Source organism: Bos taurus, chromosome 10, assembly GCF_002263795.3.
Source record: "Bos taurus isolate L1 Dominette 01449 registration number 42190680 breed Hereford chromosome 10, ARS-UCD2.0, whole genome shotgun sequence".
In the NCBI taxonomy this organism is placed as follows: domain Eukaryota; kingdom Metazoa; phylum Chordata; class Mammalia; order Artiodactyla; family Bovidae; genus Bos; species Bos taurus.
In genome coordinates this window covers 63,713,484-63,728,970 of record NC_037337.1, presented here as the reverse complement: position 1 = coordinate 63,728,970, position 15,487 = coordinate 63,713,484, and positions in this window count along the sequence as shown.

Below are 15,487 nucleotides of genomic sequence, written 5' to 3'. Positions count from 1 at the left end.
GCTGTGAAAAGAAGAGAAGTGAAAAGAAAAGGAGGAAAGGAAAGATATAAGCATCTGAATGCAGAGTTCCAAAGAATAGCAAGAAGAGATAAGAAAGCCTTCTTCGGTGATCAATGCAAAGAAATAGAGGAAAACAACAGAATGGGAAAGACTAGAGATCTCTTCAAGAAAATCAGAGATACCAAGGGAACATTTCATGCAAAGATGGACTCGATAAAGGACAGAAATGGTATGGACCTAACAGAAGCAGAAGATATTAAGAAGAGATGGCAAGAATACACAGAAGAACTGTACAAAAAAGATCTTCACGACCCAGATAATCATGATGGTGTGATCACTGACCTAGAGCCAGACATCCTGGAATGTGAAGTCAAATGAGCCTTAGAAAGCATCACTACGAACAAAGCTAGTGGAGGTGATGGAATTCCAGTTGAGCTATTCCGAACCCTGAAAGATGATGATGCTGTGAAAGTGCTGCACTCAATATGCCAGCAAATTTGGAAAACTCAGCAGTGGCCACAGGACTGGAAAAGGTCAGTTTTCATTCCAATCCCAAAGAAAGGCAATGCCAAAGAATGCTCAAACTACCACACAATTGCACTCATCTCACACGCTAGTAAAGTAATGCTCAAAATTTTCCAAGCCAGGCTTCAGCAATATGTGAACCGTGAACTTCCTGATGTTCAAGCTGGTTTTATAAAAGGCAGAGGAACCAGAGATCAAATTGCCAACATCTGCAGGATCATGGTAAAAGCAAGAGAGTTCCAGAAAAACATCTATTTCTGCTTTATTGACTATGCCAAAGCCTTTGACTTTGTGGATCACAATAAACTGTGGAAAATTCTGAAAGAGATGGGAATACCAGACCACCTGTTCTGCCTCTTGAGAAATTTGTATGCAGGTCAGGAAGCAACAGTTAGAACTGGACATGGACCAACAGACTGGTTCCAAATAGGAAAAGGAGTACCTCAAGGCTGTATATTGTCACCTTCCTTATTTAACTTATATGCGGAGTACATCATGAGAAATGCTGGACTGGAAGAAACACAAGCTGGAATCCAGATTGCCAGGAGAAATATCAATAACCTCAGATATGCAGATGACGCCACCCTTATGGCAGAAAGTGAAGAGGAACTAAAAAGCTTCTTGATGAAAGTGAAAATAGAGAGTGAAAAAGTTGGCTTAAATCTCAACATTCAGAAAACGAAGATCATGGCATCTGGGCCCATTATTTCATAGGAAATAGATGGGGAAACAGTGGAAACAGTGTCAGACTTTATTTTTCTGGGCTCCAAAATCACTGCAGATGGTGACTGCAGCCATGAAATTAAAAGATGCTTACTCTTTGGAAGGAAAGTTATGACCAACCTAGATAGCATATTCAAAAGCAGACACATTACTTTGTCAACAAAGGTTCGTCTAGTCAAAGCTATGGTTTTTCCTGTGGTCATGTATGGATGTGAGAGTTGGACTGTGAGGAAGGCTGAGCGCCGAAGAATTGATGCTTTTGAACTGTGGTGTTGGAAAAGACTCTTGAGAGTCCCTTGGACTGCAAGGAAATCCAACCAGTCCATTCTGAAGGAGATCAGCCCTGGGATTTCTTTGGAAGGAATGATGCTAAAGCTGAAACTCCAGTACTTTGGCCACCTTGTGCGAAGAGTTGACTCATTGGAAAAGACTCTGATGCTGGGAGGGATTGGGGGCAAGAGGAGAAGGGGACAACAGAGGATGAGATGGCTGGATGGCATTACTGATTTGATGGACGTGAGTCTCAGTGAACTCCGGGAGTTGGTGTTGGACAGGGAGGCCTGGTGTGCTGCAATTCATGGGGTCGCAAAGAGTCGGACACGACTGAGAGACTGATCTGATCTGATGATCTGATATGATTGAAGTATCAGGAAATAGAGCGATTCTGTGATATGCTGGATATAGACTAGTTTTACTAAAAGGGGGAGGGATACAAGTGTATAAAGTAAGAAATAATGCATTAAGGCATTCTGTTTGATTACCTCATTGGGTAACAATGTAAGTGTTTGACTTGTGTTGCTTTAAATAAAATGTAGAAAAGAACTAATTCTATAGCAGTAAATGTTATAATTAGAAATAATTGTAGTATGATTAATATAGTAATATATAATTTTTTCAGGTTAATTATTCTTTTAATACATGATATTGGCTAGCTATTAATATAAGAGGTAACAATCATGTTGTTAAAATTAGTAGTGGTGTTGATAAGAAGTCAAAGAAAAAAATTAATGAAATATTAAGATGATTAGTGTTAAATTGGTTAAGGAGGAGTAGGTTTGTAAGGCTAATTAGTAAGCTGTGAGTTGTATTGATATAACATTATACTATTTTTTGAGAATCAAGTTAGGGGTATTAGTATAACTGTGGGAATAATAATTTTTAGCATTAAATTTAGGTTTTATATATAGTCAATGTCATATGTATTTGATAGTATTACTAGGAGAGACAACCCAACTGCTGCTTTGCAGGCTGAAAATACTAATAATACAATTGGCCTTATGCTAGTTAAAGTGTGTGTTTAAGATTATTAAGGTTGTTATAATGGATAGTGATAATATCATGCCTTCTAAGCATCATAAAGATGATATTAAATAAGATCAATATATTAATAGTCCTATATGGGAAAATGTAAATGCTATGATAATATTTATATATACTGAAGCCACTTGGTAATTATGCATTTAATCATAATCTAATGAGTCAAAATCATCTGTCTTGAACTAAATACTATATTTGGCTCATTTTAGTCCTTTTTGAGTTCATTTGTAGGCTCGGCTTACTGTAATAATAATATTAGAAATAGGGCTATAATGGGTATAGTGTTTAAATTATTTGTGATGATCAAGGGAGTGGTAAGAGGAGTGCAATTTCTAATTCAAAAAGAAGCAATGTAATGGCTACTTAAAATTATTTTACAGAGAAAGGAAGATGAGCTGATCCTATAGGGTCAAATATGCACTCATAAAGGCTTGTTTTTTTCTGAATAAACATTTAGTTGAGGGAGTCAGAAGGCAATAAATACAAGTAATATAGCTAGAATTATATTTGTTAATAGGGTTAATATCAGGTTAATTATCCTTTTTCACATTTTACCAAAACTAATTGATTAGAAATCAGTTGTACTGTGTGTGCGCTTAGTCACTCAGTTATATGTGACTCTTTGTGACCCATGGATTGTAGCCCACTAGGCTCTTCTGTCCATGGGATTCTCCGAGCAAAAATACTAGAGTGGGTTGCTCTGCCTTTCTCCAGGGGATCTTCCTGACCCAGAGATCAAACCCAGGTCTCTGGGATTACAGGCAGATTCTTTACCATCTGAGCCATCAGGGAAGCCACCATCAATTATACTACTTAATACTAGAAGAAAACAAGCCTCATCAATACATTAAGTATATAGATAAGAATATGCCTCATCATAAAATTCTTATTAACTCCAAAATAAAAGTAACTCAATTTTTGCTAATATTAGAAAGGACAAAAAATGAGGTGGAATCATACAGTGAAATAGTATGCAGCAATGAAAATAAGCGAAAAACAGCTACATGCAGAAACATGAATGAATCTCATAAACATAATGCTAATGAAAAGAGCTTCAACACAAAAGAATACCAATGGTGAGATTTCATTTACACAATAGGATACAAGATAAATGCAATGTGTAATATCCATATTTATTTGAAAAAATTATATAGAAATTCAAGTAAAGTGTAATCAAAGATATCAGGAGGTTTTTTACCTTTGGCAGAGACAGAAATTAGTGAATGAGGGGAGGCATGAAGATGGAACTGAGTGTTTATGCTGCTAGTAAGATTCTTTTTTCCACTATTTTAAATACTCCCAGGAAAAGATATGTTAATCAGAAAATAGGGTTGTCACATACTGTGCAATCGCTAACTCTAAGATACTCCTCATAGAAGCCACACAGACAAGGCGCCTTCTGATGTTATGTAGACAAATCACCCTACCAGAAAGTCCAGATAAACAAAATAGCCTTTTCTCTCTTGAATATTGATTTAATCTCACAATTCTCTTTTATCATAGTCCTGGCATGACTAAAACGTTTGTAAGAGCTCAAATTACTTGGGCAGCAATAGATCTCAATAGGATTCTACTCACCACTTATATTTAGTTATATTTTCTATCTTGGAAAAAAAAATCGTGTGACGTTTTAATCCAGTCACCAAGCAAACATAAGAGAATTCACAATTTATGTGGGTAATTCTGTGTTGTTTTGACAGTTCTCTCATGTTTCTTATCATGTCCCATGTAGAGTTTACTATACAGTATACTGGAAAATTGAGTTAGCATTTTCTTCTCCATGACCACCTAATCTAAGATGATGACTTGCATTTATTTACTACTTTTTTCAACATCTTATAGGGTAAATTTTAAACACATAGCTAAATTGAAAGGATTTTATATTAAACATTCGTGTGCTTACCTTCTATACTCTTATCATTAACGTTCTATATAATTTGCTTTATCACTTAGTTATCTACCTATCTGTCTCTTTATCCAACCATCAATTCACCTAATCATGTGATTATTATTTTTAGGAGCTCAATCATTTATCATAAGGTAAAACCACAATGAAAGCAGCACTCAAGTTAAAAAACAAAATTTAGAATAACAAAAAATAAATAAATAAAAAACAAAAATAGAAACAAAATTTATCCAACAACAATTCCCATCTTTTATGTTTTCAGTCCTTGGGAAAGTAAATGATCCTAAAAGGAGGATTTTTTTTTTTTTAATCCAGGTTCAATTTTAAAGAAATTAGCTCACTTTACCATCCTTCCTTGTTATCTTCTTTTTTGGTAGGTTTATCTACAGGTTGAAAATAAAGAAAGATAGGATTTCACACAAAAAATTTGCACATATAGCTTCTTCATAAGTACTAGTACTTTCCTAGTACTTTCTCTAACATATATTAGAATTTCTTAACACTTTCAAAACCTAAGAGGTTAAAAAATTTTAAATCAACAAATACACTAGACTGTGTCAGTAAACAAGTTAGAACTGTGTCACAAGAGATGTTTACTAACGTAAGTTTTCTAAACATGGGCAATTTAGAGCTCATATTTGTCATTATCAAGTAAAACAGTTTGCATTGAACAAATACAACCTGATGTTTTTTAATGTATGATTTTTCTGAGTTCCCCTTAGACATGATTGCAGCAAACTGCACAGTGAAGAAAGCTTTCCATTTTTCACTATGCAGTGATTTGACTTCTCACATTTCGGTTGGAATGAAAATTAGATTCAAAGACAGCTTTGTACCTGATAACTCTGACAAGGTGTGAAATGCTAAGCTTTATATGGCTGTAATGAACATATGCAAGTTTTTTTTTTCCTGTCTTTTGTCTGAAGGCTTCATGCTGTCTATCCTGGAGTAAAAAATTTCTTTCTAATATTGTATATCAGCTATCTTGCCTATAATGCCCACATTTTCCAAATGCCAGCTATATGGGGGAAATGCCAGTTTGTTTAGGGCTTCTTAGTCCTTAGATATTTGATTAGGAGAGTGAAAAAGTTGGCCTAAAGCTCAACATTCAGAAAACGAAGATCATGGCATCCGGTCCCATCACTTCATGGGAAATAGATGGGGAAACAGTGGAAACAGTGTCAGACTTTATTTTTCTGGGCTCCAAAATCACTGCAGATGGTGACTGCAGCCATGAAATTGAAAGACACTTACTCCTTGGAAGGAAAGTTATGACCAACCTAGATAGCATATTGAAAAGCAGAGACATTACTTTGCCAACAAAGGTGGCAGCCATGTCTTGCAGCCATAATTACTCTTTTGGGCTCCAAAATCACTGCAGATGGTGATTGCAGCCATGATTACTCCTTGGAAGGAAAGTTATGACCAACCTAGATGACATATTCAAAAGCAGAGACATTACTTTGCCAACAAAGGTCCGTCTAGTCAAGGCTATGGTTTTTCCAATAGTCATGTATGGATGTGAAAGTTGGACTATAAAGAAAGCTGAGTGACAAAGAATTGATGCTTTTGAACTGTGGTGTTGTAGAAGACTCTTGAGAGTCCTTTGGACTGCAAGGAGATGCAACCAGTCCATCCTAAAGGAGATCAGTCCTGGATGTTCATTGGAAGCACTGATGTTGAAGCTGAAACTCCAGTACTTTGGCCACCTGATGCAAAGAGCTGACTCATTGGAAAAGACCCTGATGCTGGGAAAGATTGAGGGCAGGAGGAGAAGGGGACGACAGAGGATGAGATGGTTGGATGGCATCACCGACTCAATGGACATGGGTTTGGGTGGACTCCAGGAGTAGGTGATGGGCATGGAGGCCTGGTGTGCTGCGGTTCATGTGGTTATAAAGAGTCGGACACGACTGAGCGACTGAACTGAACTGAACTGATGTGGAAATATTACTATTTATGATTATTGACACTTTATATACACTAAAATTCAGATTTTAAATTAAATATGATTTCAACTTTATGGTGAAGTCAAGACAGTAAAGTAAGGTCTATAGCTCTCTGCATGTAGAAAGAAGTGAAGAAGTGAAATGAAGTCATTCAGTCGTGTCCAACTCTTTGTGACCCCATGGACTGTAGCCCACCAGGCTCCTCCATCCATGGGATTCTCCAGGCAAGAATACTGCAGTAGGTTGCCATTTCCTTCTCCAGGGGATCTTCCCGACCGAGGGATCAAACCCCGGTCTCCCACATTGCGCACAGACGCTTTATCCTCTGAGCCACCAGGGAAGCCCTGAAGAAATGTAGGAAGCATGTAGGAAGACAATTATGATTATGTGGCCAACAAAGGCTGGTATTTATTTTCAAGAGAAAAATGAAGCCCTGGAGATGTGGACACAGACAGCTTAGAGACATGGACAGACAAATTCCAGTTTTGGGACAAACTTTAAATTCCAAATCAAAAGAATAAATTAAATTTCTATTGGGTGATACAAGGTCAATATACAAAAATCAATTTATTTCTACACACTAGCAATGAACAATTTGAAAATGAAATTGAGGGAAAAAATCCCATTTAAAATAGCATTAAAAAGAACAAAATACTTAGAAATAAATTTAACCAAAGTGTAAGATTTTTACACTGAAAATAGTATTGAAAGAAATTAAAGAAAATGTAAATAAATGTAAAAACATTCTTTATTCATGCCTTGTAACACAATATTGTTATCATGGCAACATTCCTTGTTTTAGTTTTCATTTTGTTGCTATAAAAATTTACTTCACTTCAGTAGTTTAGAACAACAGAAATAAATTCTCCTATAGTTCTAGAGGTCATAAATCCCAAAAGAACATCAAGAACATGGGTCTTATGGGCTAAAATCAGAATGTTGGCAGAGATGGTGCCTCTGGAGGCTCCTGTGGAGAATCCCTTCCTTGTCTCTGGAGCCACATAAGACTGACTGCATTCTTCAGTTTGTGGCCACATCATCTCAATCTCTGCTTCCTAGGGTCAAGTCTCCCCCTGGGTCCCTCTTATAAGGACACTTAGGATTATGTTGCGCTCACCTCTTGTAATTCTTAACTGAGCCAAACCTGCAAAATGTAAAAGCTGATTCTGAAACTTATTTGGAGATACAAGGAACTCAGGATAACCAAACAATCTTGAAAAAGAACCAATTTGGGGGATGCATATCTCCCAATTTCAGAAGTACAGAGCTTCAATATTCAGGATGGTGTAGTACTGTCATAGACATATAGATCAATTGAATAAAACTGAGATTCCATAAATAAATCTGTACATTAATACAAACTGAATTTCAGCAAAGAGGCCATGACCATTCACTGGGAGAAGAAGTCTCTTTAACAAAGGATGGGAATATAAGGATGTACACATGCAAAAGGATGTAATTGGACTCTTTATTTCATGTGATATTAAAAAATTACCACAAAATGGATTAAAAAATAAATTCAAGAGCTAAAACTGTTTATGTGCAATTTTTTGTGATTTGGGGCTGGGCAATGTTTTCTTAGATATGACACCATAAGCACAAGTAACCACAGAAAAATTTGATAAATTGGACTTCATCAAAGTTAAAAACTTCTGGTCATCAATAGATGCTATGAGAAAAGTGAAGAGTCACCAAAAGGAAGAAAATATTTGAAATCATGAGAATCTGGTATCCAGGATATATAAAGTAACCATACAGTCCAAAAATATAGAGACAAATAGCCTAAGTTAAAAAGAGATAAAGGATTTGAAGAGACATTTCTCCTAAAAAATGAATAAATAGCCAATAAGCCCATGAGAACATACCCAATACCATTAATCATTAAGGGCATGCAAATCAAAATGACAATAAGACATCACTTCATGTCTACTGGGGTAGATTTGATAAAATTTTTAAAAGGAAAATAAGTGTTGTTGAGAATGTGGAGAATTTAGCACCTTCATATACTGCTGGTGGGAGTGTAAAATGCTGTAACTGCTGTGGAAAAGTTAGTTTTAAAAAATTTAAACATAGAATTATCACATGACCCAACAATTCCACTCCTAGTTATACACCCAACAGAACTAAAAACATATGCTCACACAGTATTTATAGCAGAATTATTCATAAAAGCCAAAATATGGAAACAATCTAAAGGTCCATCAGCTGATGAATGTCTAAACAAAGTATGGCATACACATGCAATGGAATGTTATTCATCCATAAAAAGGAATAAAGTACTAACACATGCTACAGAATGGATGAACCTTGAAAACATTACGCCATGTAAAGAAAGCCAAAAACAAAATGCCATATAACATATCCAGAACTGGTAAATCCACCGAGAAAGAAAATAAATGAGTGGTTGCTAGGAACTGGGGAGAAGGAGGATGGGAAATGACTGGTAATGGGTATGGAATTTCTTTTTAGGGTGATGAAAATATTCTGGAATTAAATAATGGTGATGGTTGAACAGCATTGTGAAATACTAAAAACTACTGAATTCTTAAAAATTAATCAATCCTGAATATTCATTGGGAGGACTGTTGCTGAAGCTAACTCCTGTATTTTGGCCACCTGATGTGAAAAGCCAACTGATTAGAAAAGACCATGACGTTGGGAAAGATTGATGGCAAAAGGAGAATGGTGCATCAGAGGATGAGATGGTTAGGATGAAATTCAACAGAAATTTGAGCAAACTCTGGGAAATGGTGGAGGACAGAGGAGCCTGGAGTGCTGCAGTCCATGGGATCACAAAGAGTCAGACATGACTTAGCAACTGAACAACAACAGAAAAAAAAAAAAAAAAAGCAGTATACTTTTTAGATACATTATAGATAGAAGGATAGAATTTAGAGATTATCTTGACACAGGAAACAAATAATCTCTCTAGTCTCATAATTTGAAGGATGTTAATAATTTGTTGTTTTACTCTGCATGACTCTTTGAGAAAAGATCAGAGATATTGAATATTCAGAGTTTAATCCATTGTGTGTTCTAAAGGATGATAAAGGTATCTTGTGTTTTCATTTAACAGGATAGGAAATTGATGTCTCTGATATTAAGTCTGTGTGTCCAAACTGAGTGTTAACATGTGACACAGTAGGAAGGGGCATGGAATGGCTGATATAGAATAATGTAGTTATATGTTATGGACTGAATGCTTATCACCCCTCAAAATTCATATATTCAAACCCTAATCCCCAATGTGGTACTATTTGCAAGTGGAACCTTTTGGAAGTAATCAGGTTTAGATACGGTCTTGAGGATGGAGCCTCTGTGATAGAATTAGTATTCTATAAGAAAAGAAAAAGAGATCACAACTCTCTCTTTCTCTCTACCATGTGGCTACACTGTTAGAAGGCAGTGGTTTGAAAGCCAACAAGGTCCTTACCAGGAACTAATGTATCCACACCTTGATCTTGGACTTACTGGCCTCCAGAATGTGAGAAGTGTCTGTGTTTAAGTCACTCAGTCCATGGGATTTTGTTATAGTGACCTGAGCTGACTAAAACATTATGGAATGAGGTAGGAAAAGGAGAATGGGACAACAGGAGGTCAGGGAATAAGAGATATATTTGCTTAATAAAACAGAAAGCAGATCAGAGAGAGATTTTATAAAAGGGCTCATGTAATATTATTTTAGTTCTTTGATTTTTTAATTAAAGATACTTCCATGGATCAAAAACTAGACTGTAGATGGACCATAACAACATTGCTCTGTTGATCAAAGTCTCTAATTCTTTTTAAAAACAAAGCTATAGTAGAATAGATGTGTCTATCAGTTTTTATTTATGCAAAAGTCATAGATTATTGTTTTAATTTTATATATTATGATTAACTATGTGCACAAAATTTATAACATCTTTTAGGAAAATACAATGAAGCTGGAAAAGAAAAGGATCTGTTGAATTATTTCAACTTGAAATGGTTGTTTAATTTTTATTTGTTTGTAATGAACTAGGTCATTCAGAATGAGAGTTCAGGGTGAGTAAGAAGTAAAGATTGGTGATTAATGAGACATAAAATGAAAATATAGGACAGAACAAGAACCTTTTAATGATAAGTGATATGACCCAGTGTGATAAGATGAATTCTCTGTATACTTGAGAATCAATGCCCCTTCTATAATGAGCTATACAAAACATCACCCTACCCACCAGTTTTACCGAGTGTCATTTTGCTATTTCCGAGTCTCCTTCAGCGGCATATCATTGTACAGGCTAGCAAAGAACAGCAATAAACTCCAATGACTCAGTAAACAAATAGAACAATATGTTACTGCTGCTGCTACTGCTGCTGAGTCGCTTCAGTCGTGTCCGACTCTGTGCAACCCCATAGACGGCAGACCACCAGGCTCCCCCGTCCCTGGGATTCTCCAGGCAAGAACACTGGAGTGGGTTGCCATTTCCTTCTCCAATGCATAAAAGTGAAAAGTGAAAGTGAAGTCGCTCAGTCGTGTCCACTCCTAGCGACCCCATGGACTGTTACTAGGCCTTTGCAAATAGAAAACTTTCAAACGAAGTGAAGTGAAAGTCACTCAGTCATGTCTGACTCTTTGTGACTCTATGGATTGCAGCTCACCAGGCTTCTCTGTCCATGGAATTCTCCAGGCAAGAATACTGGAGTGGGAAGCCATTCATTTCACCAAGGGACTCTTCCCAACCCAGGGATCAAATCTGGGTCTCCTTCATTGCAGGCAGCTTTTTCACCATCTGAGCCACCAGGGAAGCCCAATCTGACTCCTTCTCTAAATATATACTACTTTACCCTCATGTCAACTACATTGTTTTCTAGTCTTCAAAGAGAGCATGTCTTTTCAGCTTTAGTTCAAAGTTCCATGAAGCACTGCTTAGGAGTTTGCCCTAGATTTGGCTTTTAAACTCATAGCTGTGTGAACATGGGATAAGTGATTTATCTTCCCAAGCCGTATTTACTCATCTGTAAAATGTAAACCTGGAGAAGGAAATGGCAACCCACTCCAGTATTTTCGCCTGGAAAATCCCATGGGCAGAGGAGCCTGGCAAACTACAGTCCATGGAGTCGCAAAAGAGTTGCACAGACAAAATGTAAACAATAATGTTTGCTTTGGAAGCAAAGACTTGTAAAGATTAAATAGTATCTAGACAGCATATTACTCTTGCCTGGAAAATCCCATTTAGGAGGAGCCTGGTGGGCTGCAGTCCATGGGCTCGCTAAGAGTCGGACACGACTGAATGACTTCACTTTCACTTTTTACTTTCATGCATTGGAGAAGGAAATGGCAACCCACTCCAGTGTTCTTGCCTGGAGAATCCCAGGGACGGGGGAGCCTGGTGGGCTGCTGTCTATGGGGTCACACAGAATCGGACACGACTGAAGTGACTTAGCAGTAGTAGCAGCAGCATGGTTTTTCTAGCAGTCATGAATGTATGTGAGAATTGAACCATAAAAAAGACTAAACACTGAAAAATTGATGCTTTTGAATTGTGGTGCTGGAGAAGATTCTTGAGTGTCCACTGGACTGCAAGGAGATCAAACCAGTCAATCCTAAAAGTGAATCAACCCTGAATATTCATTGGAAGGATTGATGCTGGAACTGAGGGTCCAATAACTTGGCCACCTGATTCGAAGAGCCAATACACTGGAAAAGACCCTGATGCTGGGAAAAATTGAAGGCAAAAGGAGAAAAGGGTGGCAGAGGATGAGACGGTTGGATAGCATCACCGACTCAATGGAGATGAACTTCAGCAAACTCCAGGAGATAGAGGAGGACAGATAAGCCTGGCATGCTGCAGTTCATGGGGTCACCAAGATCAGACATGACTTGGTGACTGAACAACAACAAATGGAGTCCTTCATACAAGACCTGAAAGAGTAAGCACTCTATTAATGATATTACCCAGCTAGTATTTCTTTAATTCTGAGGTTTCATAACCAAAAATCATATTTCTTTTTATCCTTATGCATTAAACCTAGATAACTTTCCTATGTTGTTCTCACCATGAGCTTTCATAAACAACTTAAGTCTTTTTCTTTTCCAGTAACAGCTGTAATCTCTCAAATTCCTTCCACTCACCTTCTGAACTTTAGTCTCTGCCTTTGAATGTGTACTGATATCTCATTTCCTTCTCTCCTTCTAATTCAGTTCAGTCACTCAGTCATGTCCAACTCTTTGTGACCCCATGGACTGCAGCATGGCAGGATTCCCTGTCCATCACCAACTCCTAGAGTTTACCCAAACTCATGTCCATCGAATCAGTGATGCCATCCAACCATCTCATCCTCTGTTGGCCCCTTCTCCTCCTGCCTTCAATCTTTCCCAGAATTAGGGTCTTTTCAAATGAATAGGTTCTTCACATCATGTAGCCAAAGTATTGGAGTTTCAGCTTCACCATCAGTCCTTCCAATGAATATTCAGGACTGATTTCCTTTAGGATGGACTGGTTGGATCTCCTTGCAGTCCAAGGGACTCTTGAGAGTCTTCTCCAACACAGCAGTTCAAAAGCATCAATTCTTTGGTGCTCAGCTTTATTTACAGTCCAACTCTCACATCCATACATGACCACTGGAAAAACCATAGCTTTGACTAGACAGACTTTTGTTGGCAAAGTGATGTCTCTGCTTTTGAATATGCTGTCTAGGTTGATCATAACTTTCCTTCCAAGGAGTGTCTTTTAATTTCATGGCTGCAGTCACCATCTGCAGTGATTTTGGAGCCCAGAAAAATAAAGTCTAACACTGTTTCCACTGTTTCCCCATCTATTTGCCATGAAGTGATGGGACCAGATGCCATGTCTCAGTTTTCTGAATGTTGAGTTTTAAGCCAACTCTTTCACTCTCCTCTTTCACTTTCATCAAGAGGCTCTTTAGTACTTCTTTTTTCCCTTACAATAAAGTCTGATCTTCAGGCTTTACATGTAAGAAGGACTCAAGGATTGGGGCAGATTCTTTTCAAATTGAAAAAAAAAAAAAGCAGCCATGTACCTTGGAATACTTGTGCTTAATTTTTGGACAGGAGAAACTAGAAGCCTAGCAATGGGACTCTAGGAAGTGCTGAGGAGGGTATCTCCAGACAGGAACTGTCAAGGCCTCACCCTCCTTGCTGATGTCAGTTGTTGCCTGCTCACACAGTCATCCATGCCACAAACATGACTCCTCAGAAATTGGCTTTTTATCAAAGTCTGATAAAAGGAATCTTCAAACTCCAAATTAGGATTTTAATTTCACTGAAATGTAGATTCTGTGTCAAATACTGGTATTATTTATGTACTATTGCTTTTCTAGCGAATTCCTTAAATTTCAATGCTTAATCACTACCTGAAGTTATGTATTGAAAAGGCAGATTCCCAGGTTATTTGTTCTGATCATAATAGCAAGTGAATTTAATGGAGATAGTTCACGCCCCACACTTCAAGAAACGCTGCCTACAAAATGGAGAGACAGTTCACACCTTAAGGAAAGAAAGTAAAACCCATGAAGATGCACTAATCCATAAGCAGAACATACTATATAACCAATTAATGCATTTGCAAAAATAAAATACCTTTTGCTCTACCTTAAATAATTTTACTCTGTATCTTGAGCATTTAATTTTCACTTAAATAAAGTAAAATAAAGCAATTCTTTGCTTAACTAAAGGAATGCATTCTTGGCTGTGCTCAGAATGCAAATGCTATAATTAGAAGTGAATTCTCTCTGAGAAATGATATAAAATCTGGGGATGCATACTTTTTTTTTTTTCTTTAATGAATTACAACCCACTGGTGGCTTTGCTCTTATTATCCTTAGGAAATGGTTGGCTTTTGCCAAGATTTTCAGAGAAAACTCTGAGAGATGGATTCTCAAGACATCCGAAGAAAATATCATTAACCACTCAGAAACTGCAGGAAATAGGCAAAGTCCACTAAAAGGAGAAAGTTTTCCCTAGGAAGAATCTCATTATAGTGTTTCATGTAGGTGCTTCAAGGAAGAAAGAGCTAGGTGGCAAAATGATTTTATGGAAGTTCATTAAAAAAGGATTCTGTCTATAATGAAATGGGGATATATGACCCATGGAAGGACGAGAAGCAGGAGCTGAAGAATAGATGATGGCAAAGAGGAAACAAAATAAAAACAAAACTATGATGACAACCTCAAGCAACCAGTAATGTCTCTGGAAATTGAGAGAATGAGATAATCAGGAATAATGAGAAAAAGATAGGACAAAACATTTAAATCATGTTTTTATTTAACTCCTTTCTCCCCTGCCCTGCCAGCCCACATACTCCAGAATAGGTCATGTTTCCATTAAATAATTAGTTAATTGTTGAGATGTACAACCTAATTTTAGAGAGTTTAAACTCCCATGCTTCTTTAACTGTATCATTTTTTATTTTATTATTTGCTTTTTTTTTCATGGAATAAGGCATTTTATTTTAAATATAGCAGTGTGTGCATAATAAATCAGTTAATTTCTTTCTGTTTTTGCTTTAAAATCCAAAATAGACATACAGATGGCTAAAAAGTACATGAAAAGATGCTCAACATCTCTAATTATTAGATAAATGCAAATCCAACCTACAATGAGGTATCACCTCAGACCATCAGAATGGTCATCATGCTGGAGAGGGTATGGAGAAAAGGGAACCCTCCTACACTGTTGGTGGGAATGTAAATTGGTACAGCCATGATGGAGAACAGTATGGAGATTCTTTAAAAACCAAAAACTTGAACTATAATGCTGTGCTGTGCTGTACTGTGCTTAGTCACTCAGTCATGTCTGACTCTTTGCAACTCCATAGACTGTAACCAACAGGCTCCTCTATCCATTGGGATTCTCCAGGCAAGAATACTGGAGTGGGTTGCCATGCCCTCCTCAAGGGGATCTTCCCAACCCAAGAATTGAACAGGGGTCTCCTGCATGCAAGAACTTTAACAACTGAGATATTAGGGAAACCCTGATCTACCATCAGTTCAGTTCAGTTCAGCCACTCAGTCGTGTCCAACTCTTTGCGACCCCATGAACCATATCACGCCAGGCCTCCATGTCCATAACCAACTCCCGGAG